Genomic DNA, 15,434 nt, shown 5'->3' on the forward strand with positions numbered 1-15,434 from the left:
AAGAGGAGACTCTGCCTTGGGCCCCACGGTGTAATAAACTGCACTCCACTATCTGCATTGTCCTTCTGAGTGAGTTTGTTTCCCAGAACGTGTGGCTACAAAAAAAATGAGTGAGCTGTATGGTATGTGAATTTATATCTCAATAAAGCTGTTAGAAAAAGAGTCCATAGCTTATGATTTCATTTATCTAAAACTCTAGAAAATACAAACTTATATATGGTGACAGCTGCCTTAATTCACTACCACATTTTCTTTTACTGCTTCCATTTTTCCTAGCACTTTTTCAATTCCCTGATTGCCTCTTTATGTTAACATTTGTCTTGAGAAAACACGGGTCTGCGGAGGAGGAAGTGGTCTCATTTTGTCACAGGAAATGTGAAACTTGGGGACTTCCGAACCGAGGAACTGGTATTGGGGTCCACACCCCAGTGATCCTTGATTACCCAAAAGTGTAGTTTAAAAGCCAGTGGCTCGCAGACCCCGCGGCGGGCGCTAGAACTCCATTTCCCAGGAGGTCTCGGCGCACAGGGTGGAGACGGCGTCTGACGACAGGGGTGGGACTTGGTCGCTGCCGGAATGAAGCCCCGATCCCGCCTTGTTCTCTCAGCCATGAGAAACCTGGGAGGAGGCTCTGTGAACTGCGGTTGAACGGCGCTGGAAGACGACCGCTTTGCCAGGTAATCCTTATCGAGAACCACCCGCTAGGCGGGCCCCTTGTTCGCTGTTTTCTCATTGAGTCTCCCCATCTCCAGGACGGTTGCCTTAGTATATGATCCACTTCCTTGGATGGAAGGGATTTGAGAATGAGATGAATTGTATATATTCGGGGGAGATTGAGTCTGCCCTTCCTATTGGGAAGCCGACATTAGGCACTTATCTGTCCCAGGATCACGAGTCCAACCGAAGTTCCAGAACCAAGTAGCCCTGGTGGAAAGGCTGCGAAGGAAGTGCCGAGCGGTGGCTATGGATGGGTCACTACAATTGCCTCTCTGGTTTAAGTTTCCAGGCACAGGATAGTCTCCCCTGGCTCCGAGTTGGGGAGTGTTCACACGGCTTCCTTCGTCCCCGAGATTCTCGAAGTTGTCTTTGACTGGACTTCAACCAAAAGAATCGGTCTTAAATGTGAAAAAGCTTCCTGAACTTAGATAACGAAGTTGCAGAAAGTAGTAAATAAAAATGAGGGTCTTCTGAATTGTTTTGTTTCAGAAAGTTGCAGAGTGATTTAAAGTGGATTAGACTTCTGGAAAGGGTGAGACTTGGGGGAGAATGTGCTAGAAATAGTAATACTTTGAACTGCATTCTTGTCCTTACTGTGTCTTTTATGTTGTGTGTCTAACCTAGGAGAAAATTGACTGCTGAGCAGTGTACATCTGAAGAAGGATGCTTTGTCAGATGAGATTGGAAGATTTAGAAGAAACTATAATTCCAGGGTTAAAAGTGAGTGCATTCTGAGATGTTGGTCTCTGCAGATTGAGACCACTTTCAGTGTCCAATCCTAGAGGCATACTTAATGATCTCTGAACTGAGCTGGTATCTACTTCACAGTGTTACTATGAAGCTTAAATAAGATATGTGAAAGTATTTTACACAATGCCTATAACAGGCTCTCAGTTTTTAACTTCTGCTTGCTTCCTCATAGCAGCTATTTCCTCTGGGCCATGTATTACTGTGTATTATTGTTTACCTTTTTATAAAAGTCGTGCCTTTACCATAAAACTATAAGCTTCTATCATTTGTTGTTTTTAACCCTTTTTTGAGTCCCTCCTACCAGTACATTGTGCATAGTAGTACCGGGGAGAGTGGGTGGATAGTGGTGGTGATGAGAGGAAAGCTATGGCTCATCTTTAAGGATAAAGCATTGTGCTGGATACTGGAGCTGAAAGAAACAAGCTTTTCTCCTAACAGCGATAAACAGAATATTTGCCTTTCTCTTGTAACCCCTAGCCTTCTCTCAGAGCTCCCAGTCCTTTAAAAAGTATTGTTTTCATTTTCAGTATTTTTAACCATTTTAAAGTGTACATTAACTATATGCACATTTTTGTGCAACAAATCTTTAAAAATTTTTAATCCTGAAAAATTGAAACTCTATACCCCTTAAACCGCTCCCCATTTCCCCCAGACCCTGGCAACTACTATTCTACTTTCTATGAGTTTGACTATTCCAGATACTTCATGTAAGTGAAATCATGCAATATTTGGCTTTTTGTGACTTGGCTTATTTCACTTAGCATAATGTCCTCAAGGTTCATCCATGTTGTAGTGTATGAAAAGATTTCCTTTTTCTTTTGAATGCTGATCTATCTATCTATATGTGTGTGTGTGTATATATATATATATATATATGTATTTCTTTATATGTTATCTATTGATGGACATTTAGGTTGCTTCCACCTCTTGGCTATTGTGAATAATGATGCAATGAACATGGATGTGAAATTATCTTTTTGAGATCCTATCTTCAGTTCTCTTGGATTATATTTTTTAGTATTATTTTTAAACTTGTTGACTATGGAGAAGTTCAAATATACACACAAGCAGAGAAAATCATATAATGAATATGTGGGCTGGATAAATGAATCAGCTGTACAAAGCACCTCCCTCCTTTTGCTGAACCCCTCCCTTTCATTGAGAGTTTGCTCCAGGTGATTATGTTTTATTTTGTTCAGACCTGCGATGTTCTAGGTACATTTCATCATCTAGGCCCACCATCAGTGACTTGAGTGCCTATCTGCAGATCGTTTTATTATAGATATCAGGAGTACTGGTAGATATAAACTAGTAGAAAAGAGTGTAGTTGACTTTTCCTAGTCATAGAGATGAGGAGCTAAACTTAGGGTGCAAAGTGGTCTTTGTGCCTGAGAGTTTTGCTCTGGTTCAGTAGCCGCCGCCCCCCCCCCCCCCCCGCCACAATCAGATGCACTATTGTCCTTAAAGCAGTAACTCTGAATGGTACTAGAGAAGGCTGGGAAGATGAGTCATACAGGCAGTAATTGCTATCAGAGGCAAAAGAAATTAATCCAAACTGAAAGCCAAGGAAGGTTATTTTCAAGGAGTGTGTTGGTGACTTTGCCCTATTTCCATTGCTGTTGTTCAGTTCCTAAGTGTCCAACTCTTTGTGACCCCATGGACTGCAGCACGCCAGGCTTCCCTCTCCCACTGTCTCCTAGAGTTTGCTCAAATTCATGTCAATTGAGTCAATGATGCTATCCAACCATCTCATCTTTTGTTGTCTTTTCTAATGAGTTCGCTCTTCACATCAGGTGGCCAAATTATTTCTATTGACTTTGTATGTTTGATCCTCATGTCTATTCTTAGATGGAAAAAGACAGAGCCGATGGTCAGTGAATACTTTGGGATGGTTGCCTACTAGGCTCTGGACTTTTAGCTGTGGGACCTGTGCCAAGGAAAGGAAGACTTTTAGGGGGAATGCCTCACTGGTCAGAATTGGCTGTGTGAGCCGAAAGCTATTCCTAGTGGGCCTGTGCAAAGCATACTGAGAGGGCCAACTTTTCTTTAAAGGAAAGTGAAGTCGCTCAGTTGTGTCGGACTCTTTGCGACCCCATGGACTCTAGCCTATCAGGCTCCTCCGTCCGTGGGATTTTCCAGGCAAGAGTACTGGAGTGGGTTGCCATTTCCTCATCCAGGGGATCTTCCCGACTCAGGGATCTAACCCAGGTCTCCTGCATTGCAGGCAGACGCTTTACCCTCTAAACCATCAGGGAAGCTAAGTTTTTCTTGACCTTGATCCAAAATGAAGTGTTTGGTTTGGTTTAGTTTTTGGTTATGATATGGGCCTAATAAGACAACAGGATGGAGGATATATCTATTCCTCTGAATTCCCAAGGTGAGAAACTGATTCTCAATTTTTTTTTCTGTGATCAAATACATATGATAATGTATCCCCTTTCCTTCATGTTCTGATACTTGAAGTTAATGCTATGAGGATCAGGTCTGAAATTAGGGCAGTAGTTAAGAAGCTAAAGAAAATGGAGTGCTGTGGGGGCACTGACACAGCAGGACATTGACTGGATATTTTTTTTTTGACTGGATATTAATATGGGGGTATAAACATGGATGTGTGCATGCTAAGTCACTTCAGTCATGTCTGAGTCTTTGCGACCCTATGGACTGTTGCCCGCCGGGCTCTTCTGTCCATGAGATTCTCTAGGCAAGAATACTGGAGGGCTTGCCATGCACTCCTCCAGGGTATATTCCCAACCCAGGGGTCGAACCCACATCTCCTATGTCTCCTACATTGGCAGGCGGGTTTATTAACACTAGCACCACCTGGGAACATGGGAGCTCATGGTAAACATGTTCCTTGGAGATCATCTGTGTTTCATCATTAACTCGCCAATACTCGATTCATGAAGAAATCGACAAGAATATAGTGGTGTTATGAACTGTAGTTTTACTCAGATAAGGACAGAAGGGATGAGACAGAAGGGTTTGTCTAGCATTGTAATCACATTATAGAACTTTTGCCTTCCCCAGCAGAATAGTAATTTTTGTGAAGTCATAGTAGCTTCTGACACTTTAATGAGTACTTTGTATGTGGCAGGCACTAATGAGTACAGCACATGCATTCTTTCATTTAAGCTTCAGGTTAAAAACTTGGCCAAGTTCACAGAGCTTAGGAAGAGAGAGGACTGGTTTTTGACTCCAGGCACCCTGGTGTGCTGTGATTCATGGGGTCGCAGAGAGTCGGACACGACTGAGCGACTGAACTGAACTGAACTGAACTGAATCTGACTTTCAGAGTCTGCACTCTTAGCCACTTCTCTATATGGCTGAATCTGACTGGCCTACTTTTCTTTCCAGTATTTTGATGCCACTATGGTTTTTGCAGTAGGCATGTACAGATGTGAAAGTTGGACCATAAAGAAGGCTGAGCGCTGAAGAATTAGTGCTTTTGAATTGTGGTGCTGGAGAAGACTCTTGGGAGTCCCTTGGACTGTAAGGAGATCAAACCCGTCACTCCTAAAGGAAATCAACACTGAATTTTCATTGGAAGGACTGATGCTGAAGCTGAAGCTCCAATACTTTGGCCACCTGATGCGAACAGCTGACTCATTGGAAAAAATCCTGATGCTGGGAAAGATTGAAGGTGGGAGGAGAAGCGGGTAACAGAGGATGAGATGGTTAGATATCATTTATGGACGTGAGTTTGAGCAAACTCCTGGAAATGGTGAAGGATAGGGAAGCCTGGCGTGCTGTAGTCCATGAGGTCACAGAGTCAGACATGACTAAGCGACTGAACAATAACAAACAACAGTTTTTCAGGAACAGAGTGTATCTTTGCTGAGTCTGTAGCCACAGATCTGAAGTGAGAGCTGTCTTTCCTTTTGTTTCAACCTTGGGAATCTTCTTTCTACACCAATTAAAAAAAATTAGTTAACATTTATTTAGTACCTATAATATTTTAGTAGCTTTGATACAGTATATGTGAGACTTTATGACAATACTGTAACCTTTGTATATAATAGTTTTTAATCTTGTGGGGCTCACAGTCCTTTTTGAGTCTGATGACAGCTTTGGATCTTCTTTCCAGAAAAATTTACCTATGCACATACACATAATATTGTGCACAACTGCAAAGGTGGCTTCTAGAATCTTCTGAAGCCTATCTTCTAGCAGGCCATGGAGTCCATGGTAAGAACTCTTGCCCCATACAAACTTTCCCAGCTTCTGTGGTGTTAGGAGGCCAGGTAGTGGGGGTGGAGGGGGGAGGATTTTACCTCCTTTCTTCTCAGAGAGAAATGTTTATATAGTTTAGGCTCCCTAGATTAACCAAACGTCTATGAACATTCTTTCCTTCTCTCTTATACATAGGACTACGAGGGAAGAATGCAGATGATCAAATGTGTGGTTGTGGGAGATGGGGCTGTAGGTAAGACCTGCCTCCTCATCAGTTACACAACAAATGCCTTTCCTTAGGAGTATATCCCTACTGTCTTTGACAACTATAGTGCCCAGACATCTGTGGATGGCCAGATCATCATCCTGAACCTGTGGGACACAGCTGGCCAAGAAGAGTATGACCGACTGTGAACACTGTCCTACCCCCAGACCAGTATCTTTGTCATTTGCTTTTCCATTGGCAACCCATCTTCTTATGCCAATGTGAGGTATAAGTGGTACCCCGAGGTGTCCTGTCATTGCCCCAATGTACCTGTTTTGCTGGTAGGTACCAAGAGGGACCTGCGAAGTGACCTTGAGACAGTGAAGAAGCTAAAGGAACAGAGCCTAGTGCCCACAACTCCTCAGCAAGGCACTTCCCTGGCTAAGCAGGTGGGGGCTGTGAAATATCTGGAATGTTCAGCTCTGATGCCTGATGGGGTCCGTGAGGTATTTTTGGAAGCCATCTGGGCTGTGCTTTACCCTGCCACAAAGAAGAACACCAAGAAGTGTGTCCTCTTATAGCTTTTGGGATGCTGCTTGGGGACTGCACCCACAGAGAAAAAGGAGAAATTCCCTTGATAGCATTTAACATTGCCAGCGTGAGCCACTTATCTCTTCTCCTGGAAACCCTAGGCTCCAGGTTATTTGGCTTTTGGAGGAATGAAGAGAGGCTAGTTTGTACTTGGCTGCTTTGAAATTCAGTCTGAACCTTTTAGAGAAAGTTTGAGAGTGAGAGTGTGTGTCTCTCCTGTCGAAGTGATGAGAGGAGACGTCAGCAGATATTCTTTTCGGCACTGGCCAGGCCACAGCTAAGCAGATCAGCCTAGTACTGTTCTTTGTAGGCTTTTGCTTGACTGAAATCTAATTTCAGCTTTCCTGGATGTATTTATCATTGAGCTAGTACCTCACAGGAGGACAGGGTTCTTCAAGTTTTCAGATCATTGCCTGAAGCTTTCTGATATACTAATTTTTGGAAACCATTTTAGGTGTGATTCCTGGGTGTTCCCAGTGTTGACATGTTCTTTCCATTCTTGAGATGAGATGTTTTTGCAATAATGGTTAAGTAGCATTTCTAGAGTTCTGTGAGATCATAACAGATGTTTCTTAAAAGGGTTCTATGGGCCTCTGGCCTTTTGAGATGGCTCACGCTCCATCTGTGGAGTGTGTTTCTCTCTAAATAAATCTGCTTCTTACCTAAAACAAAAAACGGTTCTATGGTCAAGTAGGGCAAGAATCATTGATTTAAATAATGCCGAATAGTTTCTTTTACTGCAAGAAGTTTTATAACTTTTAATAAGTATGCAATACTTCCCAAACTTATTTCACTGAATTTTTGTTTTTTGGTCCCATGCAGCACCTATTGACATCTCTGGGAACACAGTTTCAGAGATGCTGGGTTACTGCATACTGGGTATTCCCATGGTGGAGACTTAAAAAAGCATAATGTGGTCCTATTCTTTGTGATGTTTCCTTCTCCGTGCCTTTGAGAGGAATGTTTACCAGTCATGGCCTTGTTATTGATTCCTCTTCCAATCCTCAGGAGGTGGGTTTGGCACTTAGTCATAACAATACATTGGCTGTGGGATCTGATGTTCAGATTTGCTTTCTGATTCTGCTAGCACTCTGGGCCCTGTGAAGTGAAAAACTGTGTTTCTGAGGCTTCTATGTGGCCCTTTCTTCTCACATCACCCTTCCACTGTAAGGAAAGACCACTGAAGATTAACCCTCTAAATAAAACCAGTGAAACAACCAAACAAGTAAGATGTCCTGCCAGTCACTCTCAAGGGGTTCTGTGATTCCCTCTGAGTCTCTTCTGCTGTCATTCCTCTGAGTCATTGTAAAGGCTACTCTGCTCCCTCCTCTGCATGTCTCCCTGTTTGTGCGTGTTCAGCCCTGTGTGCCTTTTGAGTTTGCTCCAAGAGTGTTGGAGTATGTTGGGTTTCCAGGCTGAAGGGGCTGTCCTCGCCCCTGTGGCAGTTTTGTTGGCTTTCCTCAGTCTGCTCTGGGGCGAGATGAGTTGACTTCCGTATCCCCGTGGACCTGCTGCTCCTTTCCCCAGCTGTATTTTTGACCTTCTTCATTTGACATGGAAGGAAAACTTCTCTACCTGGCAGATAGTGGTCAGCAACTCCACCATGCACATGTCCTCTCATCCTGCCAGAATAGCATGGGCTTTTTGAGAGTTTGGGAAATGGAGCTAAAAGGATCTCATACCTCCCCTTGGGGTGGGTGAAGTGCCTGTGCTTTGCTCTGTGATTGTCTTGCTGTTGCTCTTTGACAGGATAAGATCAGAGTAACCTCAAGCTGACTGAACCTCCTGGATAGGGTTGCCAAATAAAATAATTTTTTTAACCAATTTTTTAGTGTAAGTGTGTACTGTGCAATATCTGGGACATGCTTAACACTGAAAAATTATTTTCTGTTTATCTGAGATTCAACGTTAATGGGGCATCCTGTATTTTTATTTGCTAAATCTGTTAACCCTACTCTTTTGAGAATCTGGAACCTGGAGGTCAAGCAAATATCAAGTACTGATAGAAGATAAAAGGTTATATAAATACTCTATTCTTCCTCCTTTTCTTCTGGTTTCCCTTTGCCCTCATAGTGGACTAAAGTGCTTTTTCTTTTTCCTTTATCACTATACCTGCCACTTCACGCAATATTCCATTGGTGTGTATGTCTGCAATGTTAATTGTCTGAAGCTGTGGAGGATCCAGGATGAATACTGTTGTCCAGCACTTGCCTTCTCAGTTCCAATGTACTGTATCTATTTTCCAGTGTGCAACTCAGGGTCTCCTCAGGCTGGTAGAGATTCTGTATGAGCAGTGTGTTAACTGGAAGAGGGTGAGTGTGGCCCTCCTCAACTAAGGCTCAATAGCACTTTGGAAAGTGGGGCTATTATTGTAATGTGGCCACAGTGGAAGTCAACTGGCTTCTGGGCACTGTGCCCACTGCCCTTGTGTAAAGTCACTGGGTTTTTCCAAAGACAGTCAAATGGAAGTGTATTCCAGTCTCACAATGTTCTGATTGATGCCACCTTGGGTGCTCACAGGACTTCATGGTTGAAAGGGGCTAGAAACGTGACTGTCATCTGGGTCTCTGGGAACTTTCTATTTAGCTACTGAAATCTTTTAAGTTAGCTTTTAATTTAATAGTGCCTCCTGATCCTCTTTTGCCTGTCAAATTCCCAAATGTAAGCCTGGGTTTGGTTTGGGCAAACTTGTGTTCTCTAATAAATGGAGGTGTGATCCACAAGTCTGAGTGAGTGGTTTTGTATTGCTCTAATAGTCTTAAGTATACACTGACATCTTGGTTTTTATATTTAATTTATATGAAGACTAACTGCTAATATCACTTTTAAATTTTTCATAAGGAATGCTAATAAGCTTTTCTGATTTTACTGGGTCTGTTGCTTTCTAAAAATCCAAGCAATTCCTCACCACCACCCCTTTGTCTTGTGTGTGTGTTAATTGCTATCTTGTCCAACTCTGCAACCTCAGGGACTGTAGCCCACCAGGCTCCTCTGTCCATGGAATTCTCCAGACAAGAATACTGGAATGAGTTGCCATGCCCTTCTCCAGGGGATCTTCCCAACCCAGGGATCGAACCTGGGTCTCCTGCCTTGGCAGGTGGATTCTTTACCATCTGAACCACCAGGGAAAGTGAGTGGTTTCTAAATACTTTTCAGCTTGCAAAGGATGAAATAACTATAATTGTCATATTGCACGTGGCACCTATGTGTAACTGTACTTATTTTTCTACATCACATAATCAGCATAAGGAATTGTCTGTCCTGCTAACACTGATTCTCTAGTTCCTGCCCACCCCTCACCTATTCATCTCCAGGATTTAGCTTCATATCCTGGTTTTCAATAATGACGGACCAGTTAGTTCCCTGTTGGTGATTTTTCTCACTTATTATGCTACATTCAGTAAACAATTATCAAGCTCCTATTGTGTTACAGGCTTGACTGTGCTAGGGGCTAGGAAAGATTCCGCATTTAATATCTTTTGCCTCTTCCATTTATCTCAGGAAAATCTCCTCCTGTTTGTTTTTAAAATGAACTAAGGAATTCCCTGGTGGTCCAGTGGTTAAGACTGTGCTTTCACTACTGAGGGCACAGGTTCAATCCTCCCTCCTCCCGCCAAAAGACCTAACCTTGGCTGGCAACTGTAAATAATGCTGGTATACTAGTAAGTGCACAAGGAAGAGCAAAACCATGTTTTTTGTTTTTAAAAACCACTTTATTAAAAAAATAAATAAATAAAAAATAAATAAAAACCACTTTATTGAGGTATAATTTACATACTGTACAATTCACCCATTTTAAGTGTACAATGTAACAATTTTGAGTAAATTTACTGAGTCATGCAACCATTACCAAAATTCAGTTTGACAACATTTCCATCACTGCAAAGAGATCCCTCATGTGGTTAATCCCCTATTCCCATCCCCAAGCCTTCATATAAATGGAATCAAATATGTGGCCATTTGGAACTCTTCTTTCATTTAGCAAAATGTTCTCAAGGTTCATCCATTTTGTAGCAAATATGGATAGTCATTTCTTTTTATTACAGAATAATATTCTACTGCATGGGGTACACCATATTTTATCTACTCACAGTTGAGGGACGTTTGGATTGTTTCTACCCTTTGGCTGTTACAAATAATGCTGCTGTGAACCTTCATATAGGTTTTGTGTGGGTATGTTTTCCACTGTCTCAGGTATATACTTGGGAGTGGAATTGCTGGGTCATATAGTTCAGTTCAGTTCAGTCGCTCAGTCATGTCCGACTCTTTGTGACCCCATGAACCGCAGCATGCCAGGCCTCCCTGTCCATCACCAACTCCTGGAGTCCACCCAAACCCATGTCTATCGAGTCACTGATGCCATCCAACCATCTCATCCTCTGTTGTCCCCTTCTCCTCCTGCCCTCAATCTTTCCCAGCATCAGGGTCTTTTCAAATGAGTCAGCTCTTCCCATCAGGTGGCCAAAATATTGGAGTTTCAGCTTCAACATCAGTCCCTCCAATGAAAACCCAGGACTGATCTCCTTTAGGATGATCTCCTTGCAGTCCAAGGGACTCTCAAGAGTCTTCTCCAACACCACAGTTCAAAAGCATCAATTCTCTGGCACTCAGCCTTCTTTATAGTCCAACTCTCACATCCACACATGACCACTGGAAAAACCATAGCCTTGACTAGACGGACCTTTGTTGACAAAGTAATGTCTCTGCTTTTTAATATGCTATCTAGGTTGGTCATAACTTTCCTTCCAAGGAGCAAGCATCTTTTAATTTCATGGCTGCAATCACCATCTGCAGTGATTTTGGAGCCTAGAAAAATAGAGTCATATAGAAAATTAATGCAAAACCACATTTTGAGTCAAGAATGGCATCTTTAATATTTATAGTAACTGAAATCCCCTTCCACATTCTACAAGTCTCTACCTCACTGAACCTGCTTTCCTTAAGCACAAGATTCAAGAGATTATATAAGATACATTAAAAAGCATTCCAGTTTGCTTTTTTGTCTTATTAGTTAGGCAACAGTATTCTATTAACTTTTCATTACCAAAATGCATTTCAGCTACATGCAGGTTTTGGCAGACTTGTCATCTGGTCTAAAAATGCAAATACTATTAAAAAATTCGTCTCCTCCTGGGTTTGTTTTCTGTTTTCCTCTCTTATTCTGAACCAGACTAACATTTGTGTCTGAAAAAGAAAAATTCCACGGAATATTCATACAATGAAGTAATAAGTAGACATAAAAAAACCGAGGAAGAGTGCTATTAAGTGGTACAGTGTGGTTTCCAGACTATATTAGTAGTGGGAAAAAAAGCAAGGTGAAAAGAATATATATAGTATGCTATCTTTTGTGTTTAACAACAAAAAAACGATTATATACAGTCATTTGCTTATATTTGCAGAAAGAAACATAGGAAGTATAAATAGTGAATTATACTGTACACTTGAAACTAATGTGTTAGTGTCAATTATACTTCAACTGAAAAAAAAAAAACACAGGAAGGATAAACAAGAAATTAATGAAAATGGGTACTTACAGGGAGTGGGTGGCAATGGGGCACAGGGCATGGGAGCAAGACTTGTCTGGAGATAACTTTTTATATAGTTTTGACTTTGAGCCACATGAAAGTTTACATATTTTAAAAATAATGTATCGTTTTTACTAAAAAGGATGATAAAGCAAATCCTAAACTTGAATATAAATGGAAAAAACTCCACAGAGGAAAAAATGATTCATGTAATTTTAAAAAATCTCTTTCTTATTTCTGGCCAGGATGCAAGGCATGTGGGATCTTAGTTCCCTGTCCAGGGATTGCACCTGTGCCCCCTGCAGTGGAAGCATGGAGTCTTAACCACTGGCCAGGGAAGTCCCTGATTCACGTAATTTTTAAACATAGTACACTGTATATCCTTAATAGGATACAGTCTAAGGACAGAAGACTGCAAAGACCTTCTGAACTTTACTTAGGCTAATTGTTGGTAGTGGTATTGGTCTTATAATTCTGAAGAGTATACATATATTGGTGTTGGGGACCAGAGTTTTCATTGTAAGAGAAGCAAGATACAAATATTAAGTGGGGGAAGACGACGGAGGACCCTGTGGTGTTAGATTTGAATTGAAGGTATTATTATAAAGTTATTTTTTTTTAGCTCTTTCCACTGAAAGGGCCTAAAAGCGATGATGCCCCAGTTTCTAAACACCATTCCCCACTAAAAGGAACCAAGGCTCCTTGGACAAATAACGTATACCAGGTCCGGGACAGGGAATGTAGAGTAAGCCTGGAACATTTTGTGTCAAAAAGCAAGGAAGTGCTCAAAGACTAATGGAGTCATGTCAAAAGGACACAGGAGCCAGAGTGACAAATTTGGAACAGTTTGAGGATCAAAAAGGAAAATGATGGTGTTAGACTGTAACACACTAAAATAAAAATGCAAGAAAGGAGGTAAGAAAAGGTAAAGTTCTTCTTTACTGAGTAAGTCCGATTAACAAATGTAGAAGGAATTAAGAATTAGAAAAATCACCCTTTGGCACTCACACTGTCTGTTGAGTCCTGCCCCAGGCCACAGGTGTGAGGCCACCAAAGCCTTGGCAGAGCCCAGAACCAAGGTCACCTCTAAAGCTGACTGAACCCCTTTGTAACCTTGCCAAGTGCCCCCTGATCATCACTAACAAGCTTCCTGACTCCCAGTTAAGCAAAGATGCCCACTCCAGTAAATACTCTATAGTTTGTCTTGAGGCTATCTGTACAAATTGGCTATTAACCTACAAAAAAACCATCAACTCTCCCTGGTCTGTTAGGAGGTCTGCCTGCTTCACTTGCAGTGCCCACTTTATCTCTGTTCTTTGTTCTTAGTAAATTCACTCCCTTCTGAAATGTTCTGTGTCTGGAAATTCTTTTCCAACACGCGCTTGGACTGTCTCAACATTTAGTAGCCTGTACAGGGACTACTCTGCCTGTGAGAGAGCCCCGTCTCTCCTTTCCTCTTTCTTTTTCCTTGAGCCCTCTGGCAACAGGCAAGTGGCTGTGGAAGCAATTAAGGAACTCTGCCAGAGTTACTCTCTGGTGTGTTCCAAAGGCTCCACTGCCCACAGTACCCCGGTAGCTACCACCCAAGCGGGTGAGGGCTCTCTTTTCCTTTTTCCTCCTTCTCCCTTGAGCTGAGGACTGGGCCAATAAAACTGTGCAGGCACAGGTCAGGCACTTAAAAGCCACTAGAAAAGACTCCCATGTCAGGATAAGGGGGTCACGGAACAGACCAGGCTATCAGAGCATCTGCCCTCAGCAAGACAACTTCTATGCACCATGTTAGGCACATATTGGTTCAAGCAAAACACTGAGCCCATTCCCCAGGCCACCGCCTTCCTGTCAGGACTACAAGGTGGATTCCTCAGCCTGTCTTCTCTGTCTCTTTCACTTTTCCTCTCTCTGTCCGGATTAATTTACAGGAACCTAGGAGCAACCTCTGAATCATCCTAGAGAATGCCTTCCACGTTTCAGGGAATTGCTAAAAGGTGAGTCACTGTTGGTTCCGGGAAACTCTTTTCTGTCCTTTGTGGCCCTAGTCACCACGTGCATTTTCACACTGTTTGCACCTAGGCTTGTTCCTAGCCACAGGGTTTTGTGCCACTCTCTGTCACATGTTCAGGGGTTACCTCTCACTATCGGACGCAATTGTTATGACAGTTGGCCATTAGCCACACGGTGCCTTGTTGCACACAGAGGGTTCATTGGGACATGTGGGATTCTTTCTGTGGCTGGTGAACTCTTGGTACCCCCATTCCAAGGATAGGCTCAGGTATGTCTCAAGAACCACCTTCAGACTCACCCCTGGGTTGTATTCTCAGGATCTGGGAAAAATTTGACCCTGAAAATCCTAAAAAGGAAAAGGCTCACATTCTTTTGCAACAAAACTTGGAGCCAGTACAAATTGGGGAAGCAAGAAAAATGGCCTCTGAATGGCATGCTTAAATTATAACATAATTCTCCACTTTGACCTCTTTTGCTGTTCCTTATACTCAAACCTTTATGGCACTCAGTCAGAATCTGGACCTAAGGGATTCATGCCACATGTCTTTCTGTTGCTACCCTATCCCCTCATCCCCCTGTCTCCCTCTCCATCAGATCTCCTAGCTCAGGACTTTCTCCTATAATCAAAAGCCAGGAAAAAACTCTCCTAACATTCTAAAGAATCCCCTTCTAACTCCTCATATCTCTAGGGGTGGCGGGGGGAGAAAAAAGTGGGAAAAGAACCAAGCTTCCCCTAATCCTTCAAGTTCTCTTACTCCTTCAGATTCTTCTGATCAAACTAAGACCCCACCTCCGCAGAGAAAAAAGTCCCTGTGGGGACACCATCTTATCAGTCAGTCTGTCCCTGTCATCAGAGCCAAATTGAGAACTCTAATTTAAATTTAGCTATGACACTATGACTACAAAAAGGAGAGATGACATTTTTGACACTGGATGGCCATGATATTCTTTAGACCCGGGGGAAAAAACTGGTTAAAATGAAATCTTTTTTAAATTATAAAACTGGTTCTTTTTGTATATGCAATTACTTAGGAAAAAGCTGGCTTATTAAAATACCTTTTTTTTTTTAGAGCTCTGACCATACCTGAGAAAACAGAAACATGCCTAGGGAAAAAAACCTGAGGTTAACGCCTATCATGTCCTTGAGACATAAAGCCCACTCTGCCTGTGAGCAAATTGGTAGAACTTCAACCCAAGGGAGAAAAAAGGGCAAAGAGACATTTTAAATCTGAAGTGAAAACTGTGAGATCTCGGTCCAGATTTATGTATGTCTCAGTATGGTCTTTGTCTTTGAATAATACTGCTGAGGTTATTTTGTCAATGAGCTCTATTTAATTGGCCTAAAGACAACCATGAATTTGTAGAGCAAGTAAGGCGTATTGCAGTTGATACAACCCAACCACATGTTTCTCTATCCTATTTGGTGCTTGCACTAGCCTGTGCAGTGCATTTCCCCGAGCTGAAGGAAATGTTTT

General features: G+C 42.2%; 1 pseudogene across 1 annotated transcript; it reads left to right on the forward strand.

The window, feature by feature from the left end:
• Positions 1-392: 392 nt before the first annotated feature.
• On the forward strand, positions 393-11,398 carry LOC129534890 (rho-related GTP-binding protein RhoG-like; annotated as a pseudogene). The gene is made up of 4 exons (XR_016036898.1): positions 393-677; positions 1,342-1,437; positions 5,552-5,652; positions 5,833-11,398. The product of XR_016036898.1 is annotated as a rho-related GTP-binding protein RhoG-like (transcript).
• Positions 11,399-15,434: the final 4,036 nt, after the last annotated feature.

Source organism: Moschus berezovskii, chromosome X (genome assembly GCF_049115385.1).
Source record: "Moschus berezovskii isolate FMDL1 chromosome X, NW_MosBer_1.0, whole genome shotgun sequence".
Lineage (NCBI taxonomy): Eukaryota > Metazoa > Chordata > Mammalia > Artiodactyla > Moschidae > Moschus > Moschus berezovskii.